This window comes from Rhinoderma darwinii, chromosome 6 (genome assembly GCF_050947455.1).
Source record: "Rhinoderma darwinii isolate aRhiDar2 chromosome 6, aRhiDar2.hap1, whole genome shotgun sequence".
In the NCBI taxonomy this organism is placed as follows: domain Eukaryota; kingdom Metazoa; phylum Chordata; class Amphibia; order Anura; family Rhinodermatidae; genus Rhinoderma; species Rhinoderma darwinii.
Genome location: NC_134692.1, coordinates 63,946,369 through 63,965,003, shown reverse-complemented (window position 1 = coordinate 63,965,003; position 18,635 = coordinate 63,946,369). Strand labels below are relative to the sequence as shown.

The following is an 18,635-nucleotide window of genomic DNA, read 5'->3' as shown; positions in this document are numbered from 1 at the left end:
CCCGGTGCCAGGACCGCACCTGTCATGAGACGAGGGGAGCTTCGCTCCTACTTGGCAGCCGTGGTCTCTGCTGCTTTAGAAGCTCCCCCTCCAGCCCCCCTTCCCTGCTCTAAACATCTCTCCTCCTCTTGCTGCTAGCTGTTGGGACATGGGGGAGGGGAGACTGTCGTCGGGCTGTGAGCAGAAGAGCTGAAGTGAAGACTCATAAATATCCTACATAAAAGGTAAGTGCATGTGTTTACAATGTGTACTTTATATGTGTATAATGTGAATTTTCATGTGTACTTTATATGTGTATACTCGTGTGTGTGTGTATATGTATATATATATATATTCTCTGCAGCAATTCCGCAGAAACTAGCAGAAATTCCGCTGCAGAAAGTGGTGTGTATTTTGGTGCGTTTTTCTCAATATTGGGGGATGGTGACGTCTCCTCTGAAAAAACGCAGCAATTCTGTCCACTTTCCGCAGCAGGAATTGACATGCTGCAGTACGAGAAATACGCACCGCAGGACAAAATGTCTGGTCGGAAATTTTACGCAGCGTCTGGATGAGATTTGTTAAATCTCACTCACTTTGCCACTACTGTATTCTGCGTATTTTCCTAGCGGAAAATACGCAGCAATTCTATTAAGTGTGGACAAGCCCTAATACAGTAGCAGCAGAGTAGATTAGATTTGAACAATTCTGATTCACATGCTGCGTAAATGCTAAGTGGGGGAAAAAAAATCTCATTGACCTGCTTGCGTTTTTTTTTTATTCCGCAGCATGTCAATTGTATTTGCGTAAACGCTGCTAATTTTGTTTCGGGTTTTCCCCATTTAATTCAATGGGAAGGTAAATCCCGCAACAAATAGCAGATGTTATGTAAAAACGCAATTTAGAAAAAATAAAAATCTTCTACTTGCCCAGAATTCTGTTTATTTGTCCGGGCTGGCCTCCTGGGATGATGTTTCACCCCCATGTGACCACTGCAGCCGATCACAGGCCAATCACAGGCTGCAGCAGTCATATGGGATAAAATGTCATCCCAGGGCTGCAGTGTAGCGACGCTGTGTAGCACTATATACAAGGGGGGGGGAGCGCTGTGTGGCACTATATAAGGAAGGGAGCGCTCTGTAGCACTATATATAAGGAAGGGAGCGCTGTGTGTCGCTATCTATAGGGGCTGTGTGACACTATCTACAAGGTTTGTGTGTGTGTGTGGCGCTGTCTACATGGGGGGGGGGGGGGGGGGTTGGCGCTTTGTCCCTGCACAGTGTGATATTGTCAGTATGTAGGGACACAGCCCTGTGAAAGGAGAATCGTAACACCCATTTGTTAATGCTTGTGCAAAAAGGTAGTGTTAGCAATAGTTACAACGCGGCAGGGTGGCGGTGGAGAAGGGGGGGGGGGGGCCCCAAGTTTGGGTAACAGTCCAGGGCCCATGGTCTTCTTAATCCGTTACTGCTTAAAGGGCATCTGTCACCAGGTTTATACCTCTCCATCTGAGGGCAATGACCCTGATTCCAGCGCTGCATTACTTTACAAAGATCAGTGGTTTTATCAAATTCATAATCTCCTGCAGCCTGTACTTGAGCTGTGGCTTGCTCTGCCCATTTGTTTGTCCCATCCTCCGCTGAGTGTAGGCCAGCGTAATGATGTCACTGGACCATGCCGGCCTATGCAAGGACCCTGTTGGCGTTGAGGATGCTGTGGAGCAGCTCCGTTCGTTGTGGGAACAGGGCCTAGGTGAATATAATTGTATTTATTTGGGGGTGCTATTGACAAGTATGTGGGGGCACTATCTACAGGGGGGCAGTGTGTGGCACACAGCAGAGGGGGGAGTGGGCCCCCCCCCCCAGTCAAATGGTTTCTATGGGGCCCAGTCTTTCCTAGTTAGGTACCTGACTGTGGCTCGTGAATACAGGCTGTGGGAGATAGTGAGTTTTATAAAACTACTGATCATTGTAAAGTAATGCAGTGCTGGAATCAGGGTCTCTGCCCTCAGATGGAGAAGTAGAAACCTGGTGATGGAGTCCGGTGAAAGTATTTAAGTTAATGCAGGGAAAGTTCCCAACTCTGAGGCTTGATCTTCATTAAATAAAAAATGTAATATAAAAGTGTGAGCTGAGGCATGATGATATAAAAGGCCAAATTGCAGTGCCCCCTGAGCAGCGCTCCCTCTATGGGAGGCATAATGACAAAAACCCATTGTAGTGAAATAAAACTGACCTTGGCTCTGTCTGTACTGTTTCTTATTCAGATTAACTGGAGAAATTAAATGGTTAATAATTTTCTCTGTCATGATGGAGCTGATGGTGCAAGAAATCCCAATGGGAAAACCCCCTGGAAGAGTCTTGGTGTCTGAATTTGGGGATTATGTTCTTTGAAATTGATTTGTAATTAATGGTATCGGATGAAACCCAACAGAATGTGAATAAAACCAATCTCTATAAGACGGAGTGTGTGGGCTTTTTTTTTTTTTTTTTTTTGTCTATGGGGAGTAGACTGGTCGTTGTCTGCCGTGAGCTCCCCCTAGTGGTGGTTGCAGGAAGATACAAATTTACAATTTGTCTACCTTTAGGGAGTTTTAAACTCTGACCACTATAAAGATGTATATTATGAAATGGCACAGAATTATGGGCTGACTTTGATTAAAAGACATGTAGGTTAGAGAAACTTCATGTAGACAGTCCCCAGTCCCCTATATACTGTACCGAGGACACTTTCTGTACAGTGTCACTGTCCTCCAATACAACTGTATTCATAAAGCCAAAGTCTTGGAGATTCAGCACAAAATTTTATAATGTCTTCACGTCCCGGATTCCCCCAATACACCAGCTTTCTTTAGGAATTTTGTTTTATTTGCCTTCTATATATTTTCATAATTATACTTTTTCGTCATTTATTAAACTTTTTATATTTTGTGTATGCTTTGGTACTCTAGTGCGTTTTTTTCCCCCCCCCCCCCCGTCTGGTATAAATTATTGCTGAGTTTTTGCTGTCACTTGGATTTAATGTCGGTGACATTGTTGGTCATTGTACCCAGCCCCGCTATAGATGTCATGTAAGTGCATTTGTGTTGAGTATTTTCTTTCACTGTTGCCAAACCAAACTGCGCCAGAGGTCTGCTACGTCTGTGTCCCCCATAGCTATTCCCCTACCAATTAAAAAAAAAACTTTGCAAAACAAAACTAGTTAGGGGGGGGGGGGGGGGGCGGGCGGCGGTGGTCTTCTTTTCCTATTACAGGAGTGAGCAGCAGCACATCTAATCATTCCCTGCCAGTGGTGGATTAAAGGGGTTCTCTGGGCATTTTATATCTGGACTGTTCCTAGCTTAGGTAATCAATATCAGAATGATGGGGGTCCAACTCCCAGCACCCCCGCTGATCAGCTGACTGAAGGGGCAGCAGCAAAGAACTCCGTGACCTCTTCAATGGTCACCATGCACAGCACCGTACACCGGGCTGCCATCAGGCATTGCTGGGCCCCATACAGCCAAGATTTCTGGGCACCCCCTCAATTAGCGAGGGTGGGCAATGGAAAGTGTGGCGCTCACATTTGTACGTTATACGCATTAACTCATTTTGGTACTGATGTCTATTACAGTGAAGGAAACCGTGGAGCAGGCAGTGACCGTTTAATGCTCTGGATTTTGATCCATTTAGCCAAAACTTATCCGACTGTATGGCATATAGTGGGATATGTCACCCGGGGAATGGCCCAGGGGAAACACCTGAAGTCACTGTCCATGAACAGGGCTGGAGCCTTCTACTAGTGTTCTGACAAGGGACTATGGTGTTGTTCCTGATGTCCATATAAGTATAGTGAAGTCTGAAGCTTTGCAAAGCCTGAGTACACGGCTGGAGCGTCGGCAATGCGCTGGCCAGGGATGCTGGCCCTGGAGAATTGCCTGATGTCACTTTGCATATATGGACAGTGATGTGAGGAGGTTTCCCAGGGACAAAGTCCACGAGTAGAGCACTTGTGATGCTGCCTGGGGACTCCGGAATAGCAAAGTCTACTCTGCTATTCCATCCTTCAAAAAATAAGGTCAACCGAGAATGGAGCCCTGTGAATTTTCGTCTATGTTGTTTATAGTGTACGTTAGGAGATTTCCTGACGTACACGATAAACTTAGGGCAACAACACGATGTGAAGGAGCCTTAAGGGAGGGGGTTGCGCTTGTGATGATGTAAGCAGAACTAATGCTCCGTTCAGTGGCGTAACTACCGCTATAGCAGCTGTAGCGGCTGCTACGGGGCCCGCGGCATGAGTTGGCCTGTGTTGCCCGCCGGCACGGGCCCCCACCATGGCCGGAGGCTCCGCTAGCAGCTGCTACAGCGCGATGCCACTGAACACGACTACGGCAGAGCAGGGAGGTATCTCCCCGCTCTGCCGTTAAACAAAAGATATGTATCCCCTATCCACAGGATAGGGGATACATGTGTGATCGCTAGCATTGATAGGGAGAACGGGGGACTGAAAGTCCCCCTGAAGTTCTCCATCACAAACCTCGGTCTTCCGGGGTCTGTGTCGGCAGCTCTGTAGAAATGAATGCGTGACCAGCGCTCCTTTCATTTTTATTGAGCTGCGCAGACGCCGGAAGTCAGAGGTTAGTCATGGAGAACTTGGGGACTTTAGGTTCCCCGTTCTGCCTATCGCTGCCATGGTCACATTTTTTTGGGGCGTTGGGGACGCTGTATGGCGTTCCCTACAGACCCTCTGTAGATCACGCCACACAGCCCCCTCTGTAGATCACGCCACACAGCCCCCTCTGTAGATCACGCCACACAGCCCCCTCTGTAGATCACGCCACACAGCCCCCTCTGTAGATCACGCCACACAGCCCCCTCTGTAGATCACGCCATCTACAGGTGGGGGGGTTGTGTGACACCCAGGGGAGGGGGGCCCAGTCTTTCCTAGTTACGCCCCTGGCTCCATTCTTACATTGCCATTAAAGTTCAATGTGTTTTTTCACAGCAAAAATCTGAGGCTTTCCCTTTGATTTCTGAAGCAGATGTGCCACAAGCGTGTAGCAGATCCGCACAAGAATAAGGCCCTTTTCACACAGTATTTTGCTGCGTTTTTTGCAGCGAAAAACAGGCGAAATCGCCTCCTATTGATTTAAATGAGAGAAGGCGTTTTTTTTTTTCTCCCCGCGAGCGGAAAAAAATGCTCGCGAGAAATATAATCTACATGCCCTTTCTTCGGGCATTTCCGTCTTTGACCTACCATTGACATCAATGGGACGCAATGAAAGCCTTAGGGTATGTTCACACGAGGGCGTCCGTAACGGCTGAAATTACGGGGATGTTTCCGCCTGAAAACATCCCCGTAATTTCAGCCGTAACGGCATGTGCAGGCGATTGAACGCCGCGTCCATTACGAACGTAATTGGCGCTGCTATTCATTGGAGTCAATGAATAACGGCTCCAATTACGGCCAAAGAAGTGACAGGTCACTTCTTTGACGCGGGCGTCTATTTACGCGCCGTCATTTGACAGCGGCGCGTAAATATACGCCTCGTGTGAACAGAGAAACGTCTGCCCATTGCTTTCAATGGGCAGATGTTTGTCAACGCTATTGAGGCGCTATTTTCGGACATAATTCGGGGCAAAAGCGCCCGAATTACGTCCGTAATTAGTGCGTGTGAACATACCCTTAAGGAATTTCGAGGCACATTTTTCTGCCTGCAAAATACTGTGTGAGCAAGGCCTAAGTCCCATTGTCATTCAAAGCTGCTTATCCTCTGCTTTTGCATGTAATATAAGTCGCTTGCTACTTAGTGCTGTGATGGATTTCTTATCATGGTGCGGACAAAAATACACGCAGAAAATTTTTCGCAGCATGTGAACTGGGTTGCGGAAACCTCATATGCACGGGATGCAGAATCATCGGCATGTCATCACAATCCGTGTCAAATCCAACGTGTGAACGGGGCCTTAGGGTGAGTTAAAAAAAAACTGTTAGGCAAATGCACACGATACTTATTACATGCAAATTTGTTGCGGGTATTTTAGTGTGGAAAATCCGCAGTGTAATACAGTACCAGCAAAGTAAATGAGATCAAGAAATATCATCTACGTCACATTTTCTGCACAAAAATTGACCTGCGGTGCGTATATGAAAATATGATACATGTCAATTTATCTTGCGTTTCTGCTTGCGAATTGTTTCTGACTAGTTTAAAAAAAAAAAAAAAAAAAACTGCAGCATAAAACCTCCACTTATTTCCGCATCAAAATGTAAAAACCACACCTAAAAACGTATAAAAAAAAAATGCACTATTAGGTGCAGATTTTACCTGCGGAATTACCCGTGGTTTTGATGCGGATTTTGATTCTGTGCACCAGAATCCGCAATGTGTGCATTACAGAATTTGCTCGGGATTTACAGCAAATTAACCCTTTACATTGTAAAGGATGGTATACGTTACAATTCTGCAACGTAATAGTCATGCAGTTGATTTAACCCCTTCCACCCCCCCCCCCCCCCTCAGCCATTTTTGGGATTTTCACTTTTGTTCTTTCCTCCCCACCTTCCAAAAGCTATAATTATTTTTATTTTTCCGTCTATATAGCGATATGAGAGATTGTTTTCTGCGGGACAAGTTGTAGTTCTTCATGGCATCATTTACTGTACCGCATAATGCACTGGGAAGCTGAAAAAAAATATATTTTTTGGGTAAAATGGGCAAAAGACAGCGATTGCGCCATTTTTGGGGGGGGTTATGTTTTTACGGCGATACCAAATTTTTATGTTTTGTTTTATGTTTTACCACTTTTTAAAAAATAAAACTATTTGCTAAATTAAAAAATCTTTTGTGTCGCCAATATTCTAAGAGCCAGAACTTTTTTTTCTTTTTCCATCAATTTTGCAGGGCGAGCTGTAGTTTTCACCGATACCATTTTGGGGTGTATGCGACCATGTGATCACTTTTTTTGGAGCGCTAAGGTGACCAAAAACCAGCAATTTGCGGGTTAAACAACGCTATATGGTGATAGTTCAGACTTTTAAGGACGCGGCGATACCAGTTATGTTAACTTTCTTTTTTTTTTTTTATATTGAGTTAGGGAAAAAATGTGAAAATGTTGTTTTTTTTAAACTTTTAATATTTTATTACTTTATTTTTTTGGAACATAAAAAAAACACTTTAACAGTTTTTTTTTCTTCCCCTTATTTCATTAGTCCCCCTATGGAACTGGAAGCAGCGATCCACTGCATGATATACTGCAATACTAATGTATTGCAGTATATCGTAATACTGACAGTCTCGCCATCCACAAGTCGTGGGCCGTGCACATGCGCCTGGACCGCAGAACACGGCCGTAATAAGACATATCCGTTCTTTCTGCAGTCCAGCCTCCTGGGCCATGCACTGTTGTGTGCATGGGCCTATAGAAGTGAATGGGGCCACAATTCTCCCATGAATTTTCGGCTAAATTGCGGCCGCAAAAGAACGTTTGTGTGCATGGGGCCTTAAGGTGTTAAACGGGCAGAATCAAAGTGATCTTTGATTCCGCCCGATGCAGTGAGGTGTCGGCTGCGTAACACAGTCATCACCCGCTGTGTATGGAGCGAGCTCAGCCTGTGAGCTCGCTCTATACTGCCCATACATACCTGACCCTTATGTACAGTTACGTGATATTGCGTTAAGGGGTTATAAATCAGCAGCACGTCCTAAATTCCATGCAGATTTTTTTTCTGCTGCACGTGCATGAGGTTTTGACAAACCCTATTCACATGAGTTAGAGCTTATTCATACGAACATGTTAATTGTCCGTGTGAAGGACGTTTTTTTTTTAATGGCCGTCACAGGGCTGCGTGTATTTCTATGGGGTTATTCACATGGTCGTTGCTTTAACCCCTTAACGCTCAGCGACGTACTATTCTGTCATGCTGACCTCCCCATTCGATCTCAGTGACAGAATAGTACATTGCGGGAATAATAATAGCGATTGCGGCTTTTTAGGGGTTAAGCTACCACGCCGGCGTGCTACATGATAGCGGCCTTCGATGGTGACTATGGCAAACGGACACCTAACAATGGCCCCCGGCTATGCCATCGACGGAAGCCTAGTGGGTCCTGACAAAGTCAGGACCCTCTATGCTTGCTGTCAGTGAGTAGCTAACCGCTCTAATACACTGCGCTATGCATGTAGTGCAGTGTATTAGAATTGCGATCAGGGCCTCCTGCCCTCAAGTCACCTATTGGGACAAAGTAATAAAGTTAAAAAAAGATGTGTAAAAGTGCTAAAAGTAAAAATCCCCCTTGTTTCCCTTATCAGTCCTTTTATTATTAATAAAAATATATAAACAAACTATACATAATTGATATTGCCGTGTCCGTAAGGGCCGGAACTACAAAATTGATCCCACGCGGTAAACGCTGTAAAAGAAAATAATATTAAACCGTACCAGAATCTCAATTGTTTGGTCACTTCACCTCCCAAAAAATGGAATAAACGGAGATCAAAAAGTCGGTGGACCTAAAAATAGTACTGATCGAAACTACAGTTTGTTACGCAAAAAACAAGTCCTTGCACGGCTTTCTTGATGGAAAAAGAAAAAAGTTCTGGCTCTTAGAATGATTTTTTTTACAAAAACTATTTTATTGTGCAAACGCCATAAGACATAAAAAAATAACTATAAGCATATGGCATTGCTGTAATCATATCGCCCCGCAGAATAAAGTGAATGTCATTTATAGCGCACGGTGAACGCTGTAAAAAAAAATAAAAAATTTTATGAAAAAACACTAGTACAATTGCTGTTTTTTAGTCACCACGCCACTTAACCCTTTCCCGACATTTGACGTATCCATATGTTACAGCCGACACTTCAGAGTAATGAGTGGCATCCCGCTAGTTTAACTCGTTAAATGCTGCGGTTAACACTGACCGCAGCATTTAAATCGTCAGAAGGGGGCGACACCCTCTAACAGCTCATCACGCCCCCCGCAATGCAATCATGGGGGGGGCAGCGATGGTTGCTATGGCTGCCTGGGGGCTTAATGAACGCCCCCAGGTCTGCCATCATTGCCTCCGGCAGGGCTTAAAAGGTGCCTGTCAGAATTACGATATACTGCAATACATTAGTATTGCAGTATATCGTACAAGCGATCTAATGATCGCTGGTTGAAGTACCCTAGGGGGACTAATAAAAAAAGTAAAAATAAGTTAAATAAAGTTGTTTTTTTTGGTGTAAAAAAAAAAAATAAAAAAATATTCAAAGTTCAAAAAAAATATTCAAAGTTCAAAAAAACCCCCCTTTTCCCATTTTCCCCCTAGAGCATAGTAAAAAAATAAATAAATAAATAAACATAATTGGTATTGCCGCGTCCGTAAAAGTCTGAACTATTATATATCGTTATTTAACCCGCACGGTGAACGCCGTAAAAAAAAAAAAATTGTAAACGCCAGAATGTCTATTTTTTGGTAACCTAATCTCCCATAAAAAATGAAATAAAAAGTGGTTAAACCGTCGCATTTACACAAATGGTATTATTAAAAACTACAGCTTATGACGCAAAAAATAAGCCCTCATACCACTTAATCGACAGAAAAATAAAAAAGTTGTGGCTCTCGGAATTTGGCGATGCAAAATAAATTTGCTTTTTTACAATTGGGTTTTTACATGTAAAAGTAGTAAAACATAGAAAAAACTATATATATTTGGTATCACCGTAATCGTATTGACCCACAGAATAAAGTTAACATGTTGTTTTAATTGCACAATGAATTCTGTAAAAACAGCGCGCAAAAAAACATGGAGGAATCGCTGTTTTTTTTTTTTTCATTTTCTACCCCACAAATTTTTTTCTCGTTTCCTAGTACATTATACGGCAAAATAAATGGTGCTACAAAAAACTACAACTCGTCCCGCAAAAATCAAGCCCTCATAGTACTATATCGACGGAAAAATAAAGACGTTATGGCTTCTGGAATTTGGGGAGGAAAAAACGAAAATGAAAATCTGAAAGTTGTTTATGACGGGAAGGGGTTAAAAATAGAATAAAAACTGATCAATAAGCCGCATGCACCCCATGAAAACTACAATGAATTCCTCAAGGGGTCTTGTTTCCAAAATGGGGTCACTTTTGGGGGGTTTCCACTGTTTTGGCACCACAAGACCTCTTCAAACCGGACATGGTGCCTAATAAAAAGGAGGCCTCATAATCCTCTAGGTGCTCCTTTGCTTCGGAGGCCGGTGCTTCAGTCCATTAGCGCACTAGGGCAACATGTGGGATATTTCTCAAAACTGCAGAATCTGGGCAATAATTATTAAGTTGCGTTTCTCTGGTAAAACCTTTTGTGTTATAGAAAGAAATGGGATAAAAAGGATTTTCTGAGAAAAAAAAAAAGTTAATTTCACCTCTACTTTGCTCTAAATTCCCGTGAAACACTTAAAGGGTTCATAAACTTTCTAAATGCTGTTGTGAATACTTTGAGGGGTCTAGCGTCTAAAATGGGGTGTTTCATAGGGGTTTCTAGTATATAGGCCCCTCAAAGCAACTTCGAACTGAAACCTAAAAAATTAAAAATTATACTGATAATGAGCAGCTCCCCCCCGAGATGACCCCAGTTTTGACCGCTTGTATAAATGGAGACCCCTATTAGACCGTTTTAGTGCCAAGTTTTCCTATGCATACACCCTCGAGAACTGTATCTCTATTCATGAGTATTTGGTACATTTTAAAGGGAGGCTTCAATTCCGCCAGTACCTGCCGGGTAAGAGGTCAAGGTATGGCGTGAAGATGTATAAGCTGTGCGAGAAGGCATCAGGGTATACCTACAAATTTAGGATATATGAAGGAAAGGACACTAGTATTCAGCCTGCAGAATGCCCCCCCCCCCTTACTGGGAGTTAATGCAAAAATTGTGTGGGATTTGGTGCACCCACCGCTGGACCATGGTTACCACCTCTACCTGGATAATTTTTATACCACTGTCCCACTCTTCAACTGACTCGCTTCCAGAAGTACTGTGGCATTTGGCACTGCTAGAAGAAATCTGAGAGGCCTCCCTTTGACTCTGCTTGGGCAAACACTCAGAAGGGATGAGAGGCCAGACGGGAACTTTCCTGGAATTTCAAGAGGTGGTTATCCAGAAACTAATTTTTAGGGGCCTAGAAGGGGGGGCTCCCAGTACTCCTGGAAGCGAGGCCACACGCATTGTACCAGGGCAACACTTTCCAGGAGAAGTTCTCCAAACTGGCAAGAAGGGAAAAAGTCAAAAGAGGTACAAAGTCTGCTATAAGAGGGGGATAAGGGAGAACACAATATATCAATGTGACACGTGTCCCGAAAAACTAAGGCTCTGAATGAAAGGGTGTTTTAAAACGTATCATACCGCCCTTGATTTTTAATCTACCCCAGTTTTACTTACCCTGATGCACTCTGCACAGCTTATCCCCCTCATCTTTCCCTTCTGAGCCCTGCTGTGTGCCCAGGCAGCTGATAACAGCCACATGTAGGGTATTGCCATACCCGTAAGAACCCACATTACACTTTATGGGGTGTATGTCTCCGGTCAAAATGCTCACTACACCTCTAGATGAATGCCTTAAGGGTATAGTTTTTAAAACGGGGTCACTTCTTGGGAGTTTAAACTGTACTGGTACCTCAGGGGCTTCTGCCTACATGACCGCACCAGAAAATCCCCAAATGGTGGTCCTTTCCTTCTGAGACCTCCCATGGGCCCAAATGGCAGTTTATCACCACAAATGGGGTATTGCTGCACTCAGGACAAATTGGGCAACAAAATGGGTTATTTTGTTTCTTGTGAAAATAAGAAATTTTCAGCCAAAACTACATATTATTGGAAAAAATTTAATTTTGTCTTAATTCCCAACCCAATTCAAATAAGTTCTGTGAAAAAACTGTGCCGTCAAAATGCTCACAACACCCATAAATGAATTCCTTGAGGGGTGTTGTTTCCAAAATGGGGTCACTTCTGGTGGGTTTCTATTGCTTTGATACCTCTGGGGCTCTGCAAATGCGACACGGCACCCGAAAACAAATCCAGCAAAATCTGCACTCCAAAGAACACACAGCGCTCCTTCCCTTCTGAGGCCTCCCATGGGCCTAAACAGCAGTTTATCGCCACAAATGGGGGTATTGCTGCACTCAGGAGAAATTGGGCAACAAAATTTGGTATTTTTTTCCTTGTGAAAATAAGAAATTTTGTTGAAAAATGACATCTTATTAATCAATAAATTTTTTACATTTCACAGCCCAATTCAAATACGTGCTGTGTAAAAACTGTGGGGTCAAAATGGTAACAACAACCATAAATTAATTCTGTGAGGGGTGTAGTTTCTGAAATGGGGTCACTTTTGGGGGATTCCTATTGTTTTGGCACCTCAACACCTCTTCAAACCTGGCATGCTGCCTAAAATATATTCTAATAAAAAAAGAGGCCTCAAAATGTACTAGGTCCTTTTTTGCTTCTAGGGCTTGTGTTTTAGTCCACGAGCGCACTAGAGCCACATGTGGGACATTTCTAAAAACGGAAGAATCTGGACAATACATATTTAATAGTGTTTCTCTGGTAAAATCTTCTGTGTTACAGAAAAAAATGTAATACAATTGAAATTCAGCAAGAAAAATGAAATTAGCTAATTTCACCTCTACTTTGCTTTAATTCCTGTGAAATGCCTGAGGGGTTAAATAAACTTTCTAAATGCTGTATTGAATACTTTGAGGGGTCTAGTTTTTAAAATGGGGAGTTTTATGGGGGTTTCTAATATATGGGCCCCACAAAGCCACTTCGGAACCGAACAGGTACCTTAAAAATAAGGCTTTTGAAATTTTCTTAAAAATATGAGAAATTGCTGTTTGTTCTAAGCCTTGTAACGTCCAAGAAAAAGAAAATAATTTTCAAAAAATGACGCCAATCTAAAGTAGACATATGGCAAATGTGAACTAGTAACTATTTTGAGTTGTATAACCATCTGTTTTAAAAGCAGATGCATTTAAATTCAGAAAAATTAAATTTTTTATAAATTTTCTCTAAAATTTGCAATTTTTCAGCAATAAACACTAAATATATCATCCAAATTTTACCACTAACATAAAGCCCAATGTGTCATGAGAAAATAATCTCAGAATCGCTTGGATAGGTTTAAGCATTCCGACGTTATTACCACATAAAGTGAAATATGTCAGATTTGAAAAATGGGCTCTCAGCCTTAAAGCCCAAACTAGGCTGCATCCTTAAGGGGTTAACGGACCGTGTGAAGGGCCTGTAAAAAAAAATAGGGCATGTCCTGTTTTTGTGTGTTTTCACGGATCCCTCAATAGACTCAAGCTTATGAGGGATCTGTGATAACGGGTCTCGCACGGGTGCAAAACGGACGTTCTTCACGGCTGATTTCACACATGTTCTGAATAAGCCTTATATTGTAGTTTGTAATGAAGTTTCAGTGCGCAATCCGCACCAAAAAAAGAAGTAAGTGGCCTCATTCAGAGGTCCATGTTCGGTCCGTGATACACGGACCGCGTATCGGCCATATTTCCCAGACCGACCACAGTTCAGGGAGCCGGGTTTCTAGCTTAACCGTTATCTATAATCATAGGAGTCCCTCCCTTCCCGTGGGAACACTGTCCCCGGTCCTGCACTGAAAACATAATTACAGTATGGGACAGTATTCCCGCGAAAAGGCAGGGACTCCTAGCAGCATTGATAACTGTGATGCTAGGAGTCCGGCTCCAGGAATTATGGTCGGCCTGGGAAATACTGCCGATACACGCTCCTTATAACACGGACCGAACATGGCTATCTGAATAAGGTCTTAGTCTAGATACACAGTGCGGTCAAATCCTATATTTTTTTTTGCAAAATCGCCGCAAAAACGTGATTTGGCCACACTGTGAGAATATAGCCTAAAAACACAATTTTTTTTCATGTTTTCTATCCTTTTTTTTTTTTTTTTTTTTTTTTATGCAATTTTCGTATTCGCAGCACAAATCACGTTGTTTTGGCGCGATTTTTAGATAATCGCGGCAAAACTGTGGCATTTTTGCCGCGATTGTGAAAATCGCGGCAAAAAAAACGGTAGGGGTCAGGAGAGAGGAGAAGCAGGATTGAGAGGGGAGAAACTCACCAGCCTGCAGGTCCGGTCATCTGTGGAGAGGAGCTGGGGGGCGGGATCTCCACACGGAGCTTCTGCTCAGTCCAGAAGATGAGGAGACACATACAGGAGACTCCACCATGAGGATCTTATAGAGAATGGTAGAAGCTTCCGGAGTTTGTGACGTCACCAGACTGAATCCAGAATGCTGGAAACAGAGAACTTCATGGACGAGACGCATGGCAAAGGCAATTACAAAACCAGCACCTGGGATTGTGGCTTATACACATGGTAATAAGAGGTCCTGTCATTAACTTTCAGGTTTTGGGACCAATAAGAAAATCTTTAATGTGGAGGAAAATCTGCGGTCATTATACCACCAATTTCCAAGCATGGAAGGTATGCACATACTATATACATTTACTTAATCTGAAGACATGGGATATTTGGGGTTGTTACACATTATGTCCCACATTTACGCAAACTGCGCGAAAGGTGACGTGCAACAAATTTCCTGTACAATTTGACTTTATTTCTTGTCAAAGTGGGCATGGTCTCCATGGAGACATAGTTTAAGCCACATTTATTCTAAGTAAAAATGCCGCAAATTTTGCCTTTTTTATCGCAGGGAGGAGATCTGGACGGGCGACTGAAGATGAGGACGAGTACTGTGAGATTAGTCACAATCATATATAACCTGACAATTTTATTTATAATTCTAGTTATAAATTTTGTTGATTTCCTCGTATAAGTCCTCCATGTCACAAATGCTAAGATTAAATGTTATCCCATAGCATCCCATGGTTGTGTTCTGCTGGACCCTGGGCCTTGCTTGGTCTGCATAGAGACTGAATAGTCCTCAGTGGTCCATGACTATGAGCCCCTCCATGATGGGACAACCGGGAACAATGTTTTCCCATACTTCATGCAGAAGACTTGAAGACGTGCTATATGATATGTACACCAGTAAGGAAACTCCAAGCTAGGAAGGAGGTAACTGCATGTAAAATGTGGCCTACTAGGAGGTGAAAAAAGATGAAGAGGGAGGACATCAATTGTGTAAAAAAATAGCTTCCAGTTCAAAGGACTAATTCCTGCCCTCCTGGGGTTGGCCAATTGCTTTATGACACATAAGGGACCTAGTATAATGTAACTGGTCTTTTCCTGTGACATAGGAGGGCAGTGTTTTCTTTCTCTTTCATCAGCAGAGATGACCATAGTCGCGCTGTGATCTCCAGGGTACGATCAGTGGGCGAGCGGCCTGCTTGATATCAGGACATCTAGGAGAACATCTGTGTTCGGACACCTTCTACATAACCCTATATGTTACTATGGTATGGAACATGTCATAGCATTCAATGATGCATATTTAGTTAGTTGCATGTAAAACTTTGATCCTGGGTTTTCGGACTGATTGCCTTTTCTCGGGGCCAACAAGAAGTTTTTCCTCTAGTGCACAAATTGGCTAAATGTGTGCAGGGTTTTTGCCTCCTTCTGGATCAACAGCTCAGAGTAGGAATTGTATTTAACCCCTTACCGCAGCGGTACTTCCTGTATTGCAGTGTTTTAAGGCACTGGGACGTACCCGTGCGTCCTGGCTAAAAACTGTCACCCTATCAAAGGACAGGGTGACAGAACTGTGCCATCAACTGTTTATGACAGTTGATCGTCACAGTAAGACGGCAGGGGACCAATCACAGCAATCCCCGGCCGGCGATCGCTGTGATTGGTCAGTCCCAGCAGACTGACCAATCACAGCTCCTTTAGAATGTGTATGTGATGGAGCTGGCTCAGAAGCTGAGCCAGCGCCATCACCGCCGGGTATCGGCTGTCCAACACCCTGCTGTCACGACCAGGACGGGAGCTAATTAAATCAAAAGTGATCAAAAAATTGCATGTACCCCAAAATGGCACCAATGAAGACTACAGATTGTCCTGCAACAAATAAGCCCTCACACAGCTCCAGGAGAGAAAAAATAACAAAGTTCTGGCTCTCAGAATATGGCGATGCAAAATGTGGTGTTCCAAAAGCGGATAAGATTGGGCACCATTTATCAGTGCGACATCGGCCACATATCTATGAATTATTATTTATTTACCAAATTATTATAGCCTCTTATTATACCCTGATGTACCCACCACAGCCTACATATGTCCCACACATCATAAACTGAAATTCCAGCAAAACCCCAAACAAAACTACCACTAAGCAAAATCTGCGCTCCAAAAGCCAAATGGCGCTCCCTCCCTTCTGAGCCCTGCAGTGTGCCCCAACAGCAGTTTACGTCCACATATATGGCATTGCCATACCTGGGAGAACCCGCTTAACAGTTTGAGGTATTTGTATTCAGTGGCACGAACTGGGCACAACATATTGTGCACTAAAATGGCAAATACCTGTGTAAATTAGCAATTTTCACTTTGCACCATCCACTGAGTGCTCATTTCTAATAATAAAAGAAAAACCTGTGTGGTCAAAATGCTCACTACACCCCATAAACAAATGCCTTCAGGGGTGCAGTTTCCAAATTGGGGGTCACTACTTGGGGGTTTGTTTTACTATTTGACCCCAGAGCCCTGCCATTGTGGGCTAATGCTGTGAAAATCACCAAAATAGGCCTCACATGCGCCTTTCACTCCTAAGCCCTGTCATATGTCCACGCAAATGATAAATGCCTTGAGGGGTGTAGTTTACAAAATGGGGTCACTTCTTTGGGGCTTCCACTGAACTCTGGTAACTTAGGGTTTTGCAAATGCAACATAGTGCCCAAAAACCAAATGGCGTTCCTTACATTTTGAGCTCTGCCATGTGCCCAAACAGCAGTTTAGTGCCACACATGGGGTATTTCCGTACTCGGGGGAAATTGGGTAACAAATTGTGTGTTGTTTTTTCTCCTATTACCCCTTGTGGGGAAAAAAATTGGGGGTCAAAACTACATATTTTTGGGGAAAAACTGTTTTTCATTTTCACTGCCTCATTCTAATACAATCTATGAAACACCTGTGGGATCAAAATGCTCACTACACCCCTAGATTATTACCCTAAGGGGTATAGTTTGCAAAATGTAGTCACTTCTTAGGGGTTTCAACCGTACAGGTACCTCAGGGGCTCTACAAATGCGACATGGTGCCCAAAAAATAATCAATCATAATCTACATGCCAAGTAGCACTCCTGCCATTCTGAGCCCTGCAGTGTGTCCAAACAGCAGTTTATGACCACATATGGGGCATTGTCGTACTCATGAGAAATTACTTTACAATTGTTGGGTTGCTTTTTCTCCTTTTATTCCTTGTGAAAATGAAAACAATCCAACATTTTAGTGGAAAGAATGTAGATTTTCATTTTCACTACCTAATTCCAATAAATTCAGCAAAAAAGCTGTGGGGTCAAAATGCTCACTATACTGCTAGATAAATTCCACGAGGGGTGTAGTTACCCAAATGGGGGCACATTTGCGGGGTTTGCACTATTTTGGCCCCTCAGTGGTTTTGCAAATGTGACATGGCGGTGCAAACCATTCCAGTAAAACTTGAGCTCCAAAAGTCAAATGGTGCTCTGTCCTTTCTCCGCCCTGCCGTGTGTCCACACAGCAGTTTATTACCACATATGGGGTATTGCTGTGCTCAGAAGAGTTTGCTTTACAAATGTTTGGGGGCTTTTTCTCCTTTATCTATTGTAAAAATGAAAAAATATGAGCTAAAACTACATTTTATTAGAAACAATATAGATTTTCAATTTCACGGCATAATTCCCATAAATTCTGCCAACAAACGTGTAGGGTCAAAATGCTATCTATACCCCTAGATATATTCCTTGAGGGGTGTCGTTTCCAAAATGGGTCACTTTTGGGGGGTTTCCGCTGTTTTGGTCCCTCCAGGGCATTGCAAACACGACATGGCACTGAAAACTAATCCAGCAAAATCTGCTCTCCAAAATCGAAATGTTGCTCCTTCCCTTGTGAGCCCTGCAATGGGTCCAAATAGCAGTTTATTACCACATATGGGACATTGCCGTAATTGGGAGACGATGCTTTACAAATGTTGTGGTGCTTTTTCTCATTTATTCCTTGTAAAAATGTCACTTTTTTTTTTTTTTTTTTAAAGTAGATTTTCATTTTAACAGACTAATTCCAATAAGTTTAGTAAAGAAACTGTGGGGTCAAAATGATAACTATACCCCTAGATAAATTTCTTGAGGGATATCGTTTCCAAAATGGGGTCACTTTTGGGGGGTTTCTACTGTTTTGGCACCACAACACCTCTTCAAACCTGACATGGTGCCTAATATATATTCTAAAAAAAGGCGGCCCCAAAATCCACTAGGTGCTCCTTTGCTTCTGAGGCCTGTGCTTCAGTCTAGTAGCACACTAGGGCCACATGTGGGATATTTCTAAAAACTGCAGAATCTGGGCAATAAATATTGAGTTGTATTTCTCTGGTAAAACTTTCTGTGTTCAAGAAAAAAAATATATTACAAATGAATTTTGGCAAAAAAAATTATGAAATGTTAAATACTTTTGTGTCAAAAAAGACAAAAGTATAATAGGTATGATACCTTTATTGGCTAACCATAAAA

At 42.9% G+C, this 18,635-nt stretch overlaps 1 long non-coding RNA gene and 1 other non-coding gene across 5 annotated transcripts in view; one reads left to right on the top strand and one right to left on the bottom strand.

Annotated features, from left to right (window-relative positions):
- The window catches only part of LOC142655563 (uncharacterized), a 131,764-nt gene that overhangs the window by 12,643 nt on the left and 100,486 nt on the right, over nucleotides 1–18,635 (bottom strand). For 2 of the 4 annotated variants that reach the window (XR_012849513.1, XR_012849516.1), the window contains exon 4: nucleotides 17,819–18,024. The exons of the other annotated variants lie outside the window; for them this stretch is intronic. This is a non-coding gene — a long non-coding RNA (uncharacterized LOC142655563). Of the gene's footprint in view, nucleotides 1–17,818; nucleotides 18,025–18,635 lie in introns of those variants that run through there. 4 annotated transcript variants of the gene reach the window in all.
- LOC142656759 (small nucleolar RNA SNORD89) lies at nucleotides 2,109–2,220 on the top strand. The gene has a single exon (XR_012849740.1). It is a non-coding gene; the product is annotated as a small nucleolar RNA SNORD89 (small nucleolar RNA).